The 12846-nt window shown below is 46.5% G+C and overlaps 1 long non-coding RNA gene across 1 annotated transcript in view; it reads right to left on the bottom strand.

Moving 5' to 3' along the window:
• Positions 1 to 4921: 4921 nt before the first annotated feature.
• Positions 4922 to 12846, bottom strand: part of LOC122180874 — a 47387-nt gene continuing 39462 nt past the window's right edge. The window contains exons 2-3 of the long non-coding RNA XR_006179247.1: positions 7666 to 10509; positions 4922 to 5286 (exon numbers count right to left, since the gene is read on the bottom strand). This is a non-coding gene — a long non-coding RNA (uncharacterized LOC122180874). The remainder of the gene's footprint in view (positions 5287 to 7665; positions 10510 to 12846) is intronic.

Genomic DNA, 12846 nt, shown 5'->3' on the forward strand with positions numbered 1-12846 from the left:
AGCTTTGTATTAGCCTAATACCATGGAATCACAGAGTACTCAAAGTTGGAAGGGACCCACAGGGATCATTGAGTCCAGCTCCTGGCTCCACAAAGGGCCTCCCAAAATTCAAACCCTGTGTCTGAGAGCAGTGTCCAAACGCTCCTTGAACTCCAGCAGCTCCGCGCCGTGCCCACAGCCCTGGGCAGCCCGTTCCGCGCCCACCGCCCCCTGGTGCAGAGCCTTTCCCGAGCCCCTTTTCCCGCCCCTCCCCTGACGCAGCTCCATGCCGTTCCCTCGGGCCCTGTCGCTGTCACACAGAGCAGAGCTCAGCGCTGCCCCTCCGCTCCCTGTGAGGAGCTGCAGCCGCCATCAGGCCTCCCCTCGGCTCCTCTGCTCTGGGCTGAGCAAACATAGGGCGCTCAGTCGCTCCTTATACGTCTTCTCATACAGCTGTGAGAATTACTTACAGTGAATATGGTTTATGTATTAATAATTAACTTCTAATTGGTCTGTTGTCTTGGTATTTATTAAGGAGAAAACTGAAATAAACTGAAATAAATCCTAAATGCTAAATGGAAGACTCTTTACCCTTTAATCATCTACAGATGTTTAAAAATATTTCCACTTTTGTACAGCAGACAACAATCTAGAATAATGGTGACACTGCCCACTGGGACTCTTCCACAGGCTCTTAGCACCAAGCTGTGCTCTGGCTTCAGGGTGTCACAAACAGGACTGAGCCCCTCGTTACGCTGACAGCACCCAAGCACAGCCTTCTCACAGGCACCAGGTGAAGCCCAGAACTAATGTCAGCCTTTGGGTACATGATTAGTACTTCGGTTCTCTTTTACCTGATATTATGCTCCATTAAGTGCCTACTGACTTGCTAGAGGGAAGGGACGCCATCCACAGGGACCTGGACAGGCTTAGGAGGTGAGTCCATGCCAACCTCATGAAGTTCAGCAATACCAAGTGCAAGCTCCTGCACCTGGGTCAGGGCAATCCCAAGCACAGATACAGGTTGGGTGGAGAATGGCTTGAAAGCAGCCTTGAGGAGAAGGATTTGGGAGTGTCGGTTGATGAAAAACTCAACAATGCACACTTGCAGCCCAGAAGGCCAACCATATCCTGGGTTACATCAAGAGAAGGGTGACCAGCAGGTCAAGGGAGGTGATTCGGCCCCTCTGCTCTTCTGCTCTGCTCTTGTGAGACCCCATCTGGAGTACTGTGTCCAGTTCTGCAGCCCCTAACATGAGAAGGATGTGGAGCTGTTAAAGCAGGTCCAGAGGAGGGCCACAAAGATGATCAGAGGGCTGGAGCACCTCCCCTGCAAGGACAGGCTGAGAGAAGGCTCTGGGGGAAGCGGCCTTCCAGTACCTCAAGGGGCCTACAGGAAAGCTGGAAAGGGACTTTTTTTTATCAGGGCAGGTAGTGACAGGACAAAGGGAAATGGCTTTAAACTGGAAGAGTACAAATTTAGACTAGATATTAGGAGCAAATTATTCACTGTGAGGGTGGTGAAACACTGGAACAGGTTGCCCAGTGAAGCTGTGTCTGCCTCCTCCCTGAAAGCACTGAAGGCCAGGCTGGATGGGGCTGTGAGCAACCTGGTCTAGAGGGAGGTGTCCCTGCCTACAGCAAGGGGTTGGAGCTGCAGGATCATAAAGGTCCCTTCCAACGCAAACCAGTCTGTGATTCTACTGCATATGTTGTGATTCTCAACCGGCAGAAGAATGTGAAGTACTCTGCCTCTCAGGCACGGAGCTGAGGTGGGTGGCGGCTCCTCGCTGGGAGTTTTTGGGCGAGCTGCCTTCCGCCCGCCGCCGGGAAAGGAGCTGTTCCGTTCCGTACTGCGGAACTCGCCCGAACCAGAAGCATACGGAACAAAACCAGTCCGGAATTCTGAGACATTCCAGGTTAATATGTGCCACCACAGATTTTATTTCATTTCATTTGCTGTAATACAAGATAAGATCCCTCGTTTACATTTTTTAATTAATTTTGCGTTAAGTAATTACTAATTCTTCAGCAAGCTCGAAGGTCCCGGAGGCGCAGAGAGCGGCGGCCGGGCACGTTGAGCGGAGCCGTGCTGCCCCCTAGCGGCAGCCGGGGGGGACGCGGGAGGCGCTGCCAGAGCGGGGAGGGTTTGCGTTTGCAGAGGTCGAGGAGAAGAAAAACAGTGCGCACGTAAGCGGCTGTGTCTCTCTACGAAGCTGGAGGAAAATCTGCGTATTAACTTACACGGGGGAGCCATCACGTGTGAGAACTTCTACACTTCAATAAAGTTGAATGTACAAAGACATCTGGGTAGATATGGACCAGAACTTCACCTAACGTTTGAAAGGCATTTCCCAGGGCTGTGCAGCCCAGCACTCCCGAGGCCAGGTTCCTGCACTCCCCGGGGGCACAGACACTAACTCCCTATTTATCTTCTCAGGGAACAAGTGGTCAATGATGACATTTTTTTCTCTCTTGGCACATGGCAGGCTTTGCAGTGTACTCGGGGGCTCTCTCTCAGTTTACTGTAGAATAAAATAATAGAATCATAGGATAGAATAGCTTGGATTGGAAGGGACCTCAATGATCATCAAGCTCCAACACCCCTTCTACATGCAGGGCCACCATTACATGTGGAGATATGGAGATACCTAACACTAGACCAGGCCCCATCCAACCTGGCCTTGAACACCTCCAGGGACGGGGCATCCACGACCTCTCTGGGCAGCCTGTTCCAGCACCTCACCACTCTCTTAGTAAAGAACTTCTCCCTGATATCCAACCTAAATTTTCCCTCCCTTAACTTAAAACCATTTCCCCTTGTCCTGCCATGATCTACCCTGTAATTTCATCAATGAATTTTTAAAAGCTTTCTATTTTTTCCACATTCCTGATCCCTAAATTTTTTACAGATCTTTTAAAATTCAATATAAACATGACCTTGTAGAATATATCTTTTGTGGATTTCCTCATAGTAATCCATATATCAGACTGAATACCATTGTTCTAGAACTATGTTCTAGAACTATGCTTTTTGGGTTCATTCTTATATCCTTTTCCAATGGTTGATATTTTTCACCATTTTCTTTCCCATCTCTCATCTTCTCTCAGTCTTTCCATGCTTGTGTTTTGTTCAGTCCATTAAATCCTGCACCAAGAAAATACAGCACTTCAAGCTTGGTCAGTGGACAGAGTTGGTCTGCACTAATCGTACAGCTCAACATGAAGAAACTGGCAGGAGGCCTCTCTATCACCTGAAACACCAGGGGATGCCTTTCATGACAGCTAGCTAAGAAGCATCTGTCAATCAGTCACACCTTAAGATTTATATTCTATGCAGCAGAATAATTTGGCTGGTAGATCCCTGCTCAAGGAATGCTCAGACTCAGCAAGGTGAAGATTGGAGAAACAGGCAAGGTAGCAAAGCTGTAAGGAGCTCAGGGGCTGAGCTGCCCATAGGGCAATGTGACTTGTACAGAGATGTAACAGGAGAGAGGAATGAAGATTGATGGGAGAGTTGAAAAAAAGTCCAGTATTGCTGTGTTAAAGTCCTTCCTAAATCCACAGCCTTTTACAACTGTTCTCAGCTCCAGTAGAAGCTGGACAGGAGGCCCATCACTGAGGCTTTCAGTGGTGTTCAGGAGTCTGAGATGGAAGGGTAGAAGAGAGATATCAAGCATCAGACAGGATGGGTAAAGCAGGCAGCTTATCACAGGATCACAGAGTGGCTGAGGGTGGCAGCAAGCTCTGGATCCATCTGGCCCAACCCGTGCCCCAGCAGGGACACCCAGAGCAGGGTGCCCAGGGTCACTGCCAGGCAGCTTCTGACCATCTCCAAGGAGAAGATCCACAGCCTCGGGGCAGCCGTGCCAGTGCTCAGCCATCCACACAACACAGAAGAACCTCCTGTGTTCCAGTTTGTGACCTAGCATTGGGCACCACTGAAAAGAGCCTGGCTCTGTCCTCTTTGCCCGTTCCATTCAGGTGTTTATGGACACTGATGATACCTACTCTCCATCTCCTTCTCTAGACTGCACAGTCCCTGTTCTCTCAGTTTCTTCTGCAGCAAACTGCTGTACCACACAACTGCAGCCAGTCAGCATTCCTCCAAACTGCCCATGTTTGAACAGCAGGGGTTAATAAGGCTGATGGAATAATAACCATGAGAAGATACTAAGCACAGCATGATGAGTTGTGGTCGTGCAATGGGAAACTCATGCGCATCTTCAGAGGCTACAGAACATGAAGATGGATGGTCACTAAAGGACCAGGCCATCAGATTCAGGCCATCGTGGATGGCGTTCTCTCCAAGCATACTATAATCTGATGAGATTATGGAATGCTGGGCGGCAGGGGGGGAGACATTAAAGTCCCTCCTCCTAGAGGAACAAAGTAGGGACTCAGGAGGCCATTAGTATGTTAACCATAAGCAAAAGTGTACTGTGAGGGATGCAGGGAATGCAGACGAAAATCTCAAAAACTAAGGCTTGTGCCTGAGAGGCCCAGAGTCACAGTATCACAGGAACACTTGTGTTGGAAGGGATCTTTAACTGTTAGACATGTACACAGATGTCAAATTTTAATATACTTGTAGTGCTAACTTGTCGCTGGTATTGAGTTATACACTTGTTGTACCTGAAGGGGATGTATTTCATTTAAGCCTTGGCATCCATATCCAGACAATGAATTCTATTTATCCAGTACCCCTTTTTTGCTGCTGGAGGGAATCTTTCCAGCCTCAGAGAAAGTAATCAAAATCTGGAGATGAACCCATCAGTATTACACCACCCTGTTTCTTCCTGGACTCTAGCAGCCTCATGAAGATAACAAGACTTCACTCCAGTTTCTCCACTTTTTTTTTGTCCCAGCAGGTCCCCTGTCCCTTCTTGGCAAGAATACTGCCAATTATTCTATTTTTATTGCAACTTTCTGACAACAGATGTGATTGTGAAAGCCGAAATCATTTATTCAGGATTTCTCAATTATAAGGTAAGGATCTATTTAATTTGTCTGCTCGCTTTTTGTGTGTGTGTTTTTAAAACATTCACAATCATGATGAAAAGCAAAAAATATACTCATCACACATTCTAAAGGTTTCCAAGCCAGAAAGCAAATAAAAAGAACTCAAAGCTCAACTCAATACATAAATCTCATTATTTTTAAATCAGTCTCATGCTACTCTGCAGTCTGATTCATTGTGTTTTAATGCTGAGAACTGCAGTAACCGGCTAACAAGAGTCCTCTTCCTGGGGTGTGGAGAAGAACATGCCAGCCAGATGTCGTCCCAGGCCAGGAGATGAAGTACCACTGCAAACATGAAAACAAGCTGTCAGTCCAAGCTGCCTAATGCAGTGCCTGCTGGGCCTGTGCCAGCAAACAAATGCCTGAAGCAGAAGTTTTCCCAGTTCTTACTCCTGTTCTCTCCCTTTTCAGCATGCTTCTATGTTAGGATTTTACAGATGAGACTTCTGAACAACAATTCATAACTTAAGTTGTCTTTCCTATGTCTTCTCCTCCCCCCCAGACAACAGATGGTTAGTATCAACAAGAGTCCTTTAAAGCAAAGTTTATTGAATACAACAGGAAGCAAAGGAATACTTTACAGATGGAATGATTATCCCAGAAGGTTAAAGGAGAAGTATTTCTGAAGACAGAGCAAACCAGAGCCCCATACAGAAAGTCCCAGACCAAGACTCATCATTTGCAGATTGTGGCAGCTAGATGAGAAGCCAATGATGCCTCCAAGTTCCCCAGGGGAGCCAATAACAAGTGAAGGCCATGTCAAATACACTGATCTGCTACAGTTTAGTAAAGATTTGGGGTCATCACAGAAGGAATTGACAGAAAATCAATAGGGATTAAGCTCCAAGACCCAGGACTTCACTGTCTGAGTAAGCAGTGAAGCACAGACGCAGATGTGTTACTAGAAACGTTTATTTACTCAGTAAGCTGCAGCTATTAGAGATCAATATAATCCTTTTACAGGGACTGGACAGTGCTCTTTCCTTGAAGACAAGCAACTGAACTACTCAATACCGGTGCAATTTCTATCTTCATGTATGCCCATCCATGTAGTCTTGGTGATCATTGCTCTGTTATATGCAGGGATTAGTCCACCCTAGCCAGCCCTATCTAGAACTGCAGTAGTCCCAATGTCCCAATTAGGTCCCCCTTACTGGACGGATGTAGAGAAATTTGTCCTCTGTAATGTGAAGTCTGCAGCAATTTCATGAAAGAATGAGCCCCAGACATAATTTTGCCTGGGCTATCTGATGTGCTAAAAATCCTGCCAAATCACTGACCTTGTGGTGTCAGGGCTGTTATAGAGCTAAGCATGTGCTCCTGTGCAAAGGAGCAATCTTGCCTGTTCCCATCACCTCTCCTCTATCAGTCCTAGTACTTATTTATCTGCATGGTCAGCCACTCCAGCAAGCTGATTCAGCTCACTCTATGGCCACATGGTTACTACCAGTACCAGTGTGTTGAGGAGTGCCAATATGGGGACAGCCTGCAGTACATCAGCATATTTAGTTCATGAAATCTGCACCATGTGTGCATAGTAAATCTGGTGCATCTCAACCCCTTGAGGATACTTCTTGTGTGTGGAACTCACCCGGCGCTTGCATGGTAAATCCAAAGCATTCCAACACATCAGTCTTGAAGGGCACATGCTCTCAGTGCTCATCTCAGTGTGACCACTAATTCTACCTGATATGCACAGGCTGCGAAGGATAATTCTGGGCACCTACACAGCACATACAAAATGTGCTCATTTGTTTCCTAGGCTCTGGGTTGCTCATATATCTATGGGAAGCTAAGTTCTACCTAGAGCAACAATAATTGCACCCATACTTCTGTCTGCAATATCCCAAATTTCCTGCCTTTACCTCCCCATGTGGAATCACAGAATCAAAAATACTGAAAAGACCACTAAGACCACTTAGTCCAACCATCAGCCCATCTCCACCATGCCCACTAATCCATGTCCCTCAGTGCCACATCTCCACATTTCTTGAACACCTCCAGGGACAGTGACTCCACCACCTCCCTGGGCAACCTGTGCCGGTGCCTCACCACTCCTTCTGAGAAGAAATTGCTCCTGTGTCCAACCTGAACCTCCCCTGGTGCAACTTGAGGTCATCCCCTCTCATATTATCACTGTTACATGGGAGAAGAGGCCGACCCCCACCTTGCCACAACTTTCAGGCAGTTGTAGAGAGTGGTAAGGTCTCCTCTGAGCCTCCTCTTCTCCAGACTGAACCATCCCAGTTCCCTCATCCAATCCCCATAATGCTTGTGCTCCAACACAAGATGTATACCCAGGTCCTGAAAAGGGAACTATTGCCCCTAGCTCTTCACTCCACCTTGCTGCCAGGAACTACCAAGCCCATCAGAGGGCCGACAGAAAGGAGTTCACCACTAACATATGAGAAGTCTAGTGACTGTCATACACTGTCGATTAAAATGAGTATACACCCAGTACCTGGCAGAAAGAGTTTAGTCTAATGATTCCTATGAGCACATAAACCAGCAGAGCGGCTAGAAGGAATGAGGAGTCACAGCAGGGGAAAAGTTACTTAAACCAAATGCAGGGGACTATACAGAGTTCCTTTACCAGTGCCTTTCCAACAGTTCACAAAGCAGTCTGCTTTCAGGTGGCATAAAATGTGAATGTAGGATACTTACCGTTAGATGACTGAAAAAAGTACTGCCAAGTTTAATTTTTATATTTTATATGAAAACAGTTTTAGGTGAATCTTCCTGAGCACTGAAGTTGAATGTTTTGGAATTAGGAGAAATAAATTTCAGTCCAGCATGAAAAATGTGCACTGCGCTGAACATGGTCTTTCCCCGGTGCATTCTTTCTTCCTTCAGTTTTCATTTCATAGATGTTTGATTCCAGGCAGAGGAACTCTGAGTTCATGAGAAACATGGGAATGAGTCCCAGGGAGAGGATTTTTTCCCTTGTTTTTCTGCTTAATGTAAGAGTAGGAGAAATAAAAACAATGAGGAGCCAAGCTGCAACCTTTTGCTCCGCACAACTTCCTGAAATTTCTCCTGAGCAAGATGAACAGTGCTGCAGCAAAAGCAGCTCGTGCTGAAAATGGCATCTGTGAGTTACTCTGCAGAATTCAGACACAGTCCCATATTTACCCCATCTGCTTCTTCAGGACAAACTACTTGTCTACCCAGGTGTATAATTAGATATAAAGGAGTAATTTAAGAGGAATATCCTCCTAGCTTTTACTAGCCTCACCAGACAAACAATAGAAATCCTGTTTTAAACTAAGGAAGGACAAAATGCACTAAAAGCTACACAGGAAACAGCCCTGAACTGCACGGGATTTGGGCTAAATGATTTTAAGACTGTGAGCAGATGTCTCTCTTGGAAGCTGCAGAACCAGCTGCTCTCCGTCACCACCCTCGAGCTCAAGCCGACCTTCACCCGCGGCAGCGCAGAGCGTGTCGGTGCTCCGCCAGACAGACCGACCGGGTCAGATTAACCAGTTCAAACCGGGTATTTGAACTGAGCCACGGGAACTTTCCTGCAGGGGATTAGCGCGTTCCTGCAGAGCCTGCCCCGAGCTGACAGCAGATCCGAGGGCATCCCTGGCATCAGAGAGGCAACGAACAGCTGAAAAGGGGCAACGTCTCCATAAGGCGCTGGCCCAGCGCTGCAGACAGCAGCACTGCACAGAGCGGTGCCAGCAAAGCTCCCTGCTCCTGGCCCAGCTGCAGCTGCCCATCACTGCCCGAGTTATAACAGGAGCTGCGTTATAGCTCCTGCACTGGGCGAGGAGCAAAGCAGGGCTCAGGAGCAAGGGTGGCCCGCTGACACAGGCCCAGAGGGAGCTGCTAAATGGTGGCCGTCTGCAGCCTAAGAAGCTCTCTCCTTCCTTGGTCTCAATCTGTTTTCACTTTAAGCCCGTTTTACAGTCTGGACTGAGCTGGGATTTAGATGTATTTTATGTGGCCGGCACCACCCACCGTGTCTCACAAGGGATGACAGTGCCTGCCACAAGTCATTTACAGGCCAAGAGTGAGCGCAGGCTCCCACAGACTGAAGCGAGGCCTGCTTGTTCCTCCTCACCATGGCTTTTCCCATGACTGTCCAGATCCCTTGGCGGTCCCTTCCCTGCCCTGTGGCAACTTCAGCTCCTCCATACAGGCTGAACAAGCTTTAGATGCTTTCTTCAGAGTCTGGAATGTCGTTATGAATCCCAGAGCCATGCAGAGGTACAGGGAGCAAACCCACCCAAGCCCCGGTGGCCTGCTGCTGCCTGGGACTAGAGCTGATGGCACCAGAGTCCAGTAGGACGCCTGGAGAAGGGGGTACATGCCAGCCACCAAGCCTTGAAACAGCCTTGCTGAGGGCACCTCATCTCCTCAGACTTCCCATTTGTATCCTCCTGTCACTGGACTGTATAATTCCACAGATTAAAGGGTTTTTGTTTGTTTGTTTTCCCCAGTGAATCTAAGGGAGCAAGGAACACAGCTCCTAAAACCTTCACTGCACTGCACTATATATGGCCACAGATCACCACTCTGTGCAAATAGAAGAGCATGCAGAGTTTGTACAGTTTAAGCCTCATTACCTTCTTGGTATCAAACAAGAGCCCGATTCAGACTGTCTCACCAGGAACTGACTTGTTAGAAACCACAAGGTAAAAATCAAACACAACAGCTTCACCTGCTCAAGAAAATAGTGAGAGTGGATTCTTTGTATCTAACCCACTGATGAAAGAAGAGATACGTGGATTGGGCCAGTAGAGCTGAAAGCCCCATCAACAGGGACTAATATAATCCAGTCCTATACATTTTTAACCTGCTCAGCCCTGCCCTCTTATAAAACAGGCATTTCAGCAGCTGTATTTCTGTTAATTGGATGTGTTCTTAAACATACATGAGGAAAACCACATTAAAGCTTCTCATGATTCCAGATAAGATTTACAGTTAGCACATGTAAGTGAAATGTCACTCAGGCCAAAGGAATTGTTCCTCCTTTGTCTGCTACTGCAATCCCTGAACTTGATCCTACATTTCCATACTCCCACAAGTTTAGTGTGGACTCTTAACACACTGCTGCAACCCCACCTCAGCAGCCTGCTGCCCTCCTGCCTCGGAACTGGCACAGGGGCAGCTCCGTCTCAGCCAGCCTTTGCTGTGGCTCTGGCTCAGATTTTCTGCTGCTGAAACTCTTGCCCTTTCCATCAGATCCTTGCGTGCTTAGTGGGCTGGAGGGAAAAAGAGACAGGGAGTGTCTCGCTTGGGTGGGAAGGGAGGCCTGAGTTCCTGTCGTTTCCCCTGTGATTATTTCAAGATTTTTCAGTAACAGTCTTTACAGGATGGGCTGGGACGTTTTATCAGAGTTGCACCAGATTTCGGTAGAACACTTTCCAGTGAGGTCCTTTCCAAACTGGGGCCCTGGGCCAGAGCCTGGAGACGTTGCCTCCCTGCAGCTGAGCACAGCCTCGTCAGACTGGTGGATTTAGTGCTACTGCTGGAGAAAGAAGTCCCCGCTGGTTCTTCCTGTAAAAGAAGGACAGGATTTTTGCTTTCATTTAAGAAATAATACATAGATCTTGACTGATGAAAGGCCACCTTGATGGTGCAAAGATAAATCTCTAGGTCACCTGCATGACAAGGGTAAAGTGCAAAGCTCCAAACTTGTGAAGGAATATAATTTGCTTCTCTCCCAGCTGTCCCTCAAAACTGAGGAGTGACTCCTCAGAGTACCAAATTCTTTTCTTACAGCCACCAGCACACACATTTGAGTTGATGCCTTTTATCTGAACTAGACGATGTCTTTTTCCTACATAAACACTTCTTTGAGTTTTTGGTTCCCCCAGCAGATCCCTCAGGGATCACCAACCTTCTTCCCACACCCCCCATCTCACTATAGCACAGGCAAGCCTGGACTGCTCCTGCTGCAACTCATCAGTATACAGCCTTTAAAAGCAATAAGAACACAAAGGCATTTGAAACTTTCTAAATCACCCTTCGCTTTCCCAAACTCTCTCCTTTTAGCCAGACACACTGAATGGAACAACTCGCCAAGTGAACAGGAAACAACAGCTCCTTCCTGCTCTGCAGCCCCACCCTCCTACAAGGAACTCGCTTTCTGCAGGGCTGGCTTTGGTTACGTTCCAGCACCAGCTGAATGGCATTCCCATTTGAGCTTGTTACTCATTTGTTGCCATCGAAGTTAAGTAAAAGATCGAGAGATCCATAATGTCAGCTCAATCCCAGAAAGCTACAGCAGAACAGCAGCTCTGTGGCATTTGAGGTGGAAATATTTTTCTGTTCAATCTGACTTCCATAGATATTCTAAATTTCACATACCTGCTTGGATTTTCAGGAGTTTTTATGTGACTCACGACAGCACAGAGAATGAATAACGATCTTGGGATATTTTTAGACACAGACTCTTGGGGAAGAACCTCAGCTTTTAAGTATGATGTTATTATTAGCTTGTTGGGTTTTGTTTTGTTTTGTTTTTCACTTGAGAACACCAAACATTCTCATATAATCCAAATTTATCCCATCTGCACCCTCTACACATTTCACATACATTGTGCTCATGAACAGATCTCTTGATATGCAAGCATGAATTTGATGGGTGAGAAGCTTTCAGTAGCATCAGGTCTCAAGTGAGCTCAGGCACGTAAGCAGATGTGCAGAAGTAGAGGATCTATCCCATAGGGAAGCAGAATCTGTTAGAGGAAGGAATGGTGCTGTGCCAAAGCCTGGCTGTGTCAGGGAGCATTTACTTGAAGGGCCATGCACTAACAAAGCAAGGAAATCAGAAGGGCTCCAACTATTTTCAAACAGAAAAAATAAAATTACAGCGAGAACTCAAACTATAGAGTATTAGAGGACTAGTCAGCATGAGGGAGGGAGGGAGGGAGGGAGGATGGAGGAATGATGTACGTTGATAGGACTATGGAGCAGAAGAGGTATTAAAACTCTATCCTAATTTTACTGTGCATGCACATCAAAGCTCTGTACTTTATTTATTTGTTTAACCTATCCTGTAAGATAGGTAAAACTGTATTCCAGGTGAGCTGAGTAGAGTATGCCACATTCTTTGTCCCTTCTCATGGTTCCTGGAATCCCATTGCTACATTCTACCTTCCTGGTGGTTGCTTTATATCTTGGTGCTTAAAAAGCCCACATGGGAGAGCAGTATTGGGCACTAGAATATTTTCTGGGCTTTCCCCTGCCCACGAATGCCCTGTTTGTGTGCATGCCAGAACTCCTCCTGTTCTGCCAGTAACTCACCACCTGAAAGGTCTGGCTTTCTGCCTGAGCACTACAAAGAATTAGCCCAGCTGAGGTTCAGTCGTTCACACCATAAAGAATGCAGAAAATAGACATCTATAATTTCTTTTTTGCTATTCATTCCACCTGAGCTTCAAGAAACTCTCGCATTAACATCCTAAGAGTCAAGACTGACTTTAGGTTTAGGATTGCCTCTGGCAATCTTGTTTTCTCCAGTAGAGATTTTCCTCACTTTATCACTGTCCTGAGAGGACTTAGGAGTTAAAAGTCCTTGGGATGTATTTGGATTTTCATAACAATTTAAATAATTTCTTCAAGACCTTAAAGCACCTCTTTTTCCCTTACATAACAGGTATTCTTTCAAAGGAAGAACCTCATTCAAATGTTGTGGCTCATTCTCAAAAGCACTAGTTGTTCCAACTTCAAGCTAAATAGTATTTAGCATGTACAATTTTCCTTTCTACTTCATTTTCTGGCTCACAGGTACTCAAAGATTTTACGTATTTGCTTAGACTAAAACATTTTAAACAGTTTGCTTTCTGTTCATTCTTTATCCTTCATCCTTCTTCTTCCACAGTGCTTCCA

The sequence above is a fragment of the Lagopus leucura genome, unplaced genomic scaffold (genome assembly GCF_019238085.1).
Source record: "Lagopus leucura isolate 7727_CA_CO unplaced genomic scaffold, USGS_WTPT01 Super-Scaffold_100008, whole genome shotgun sequence".
Taxonomy (NCBI): domain Eukaryota; kingdom Metazoa; phylum Chordata; class Aves; order Galliformes; family Phasianidae; genus Lagopus; species Lagopus leucura.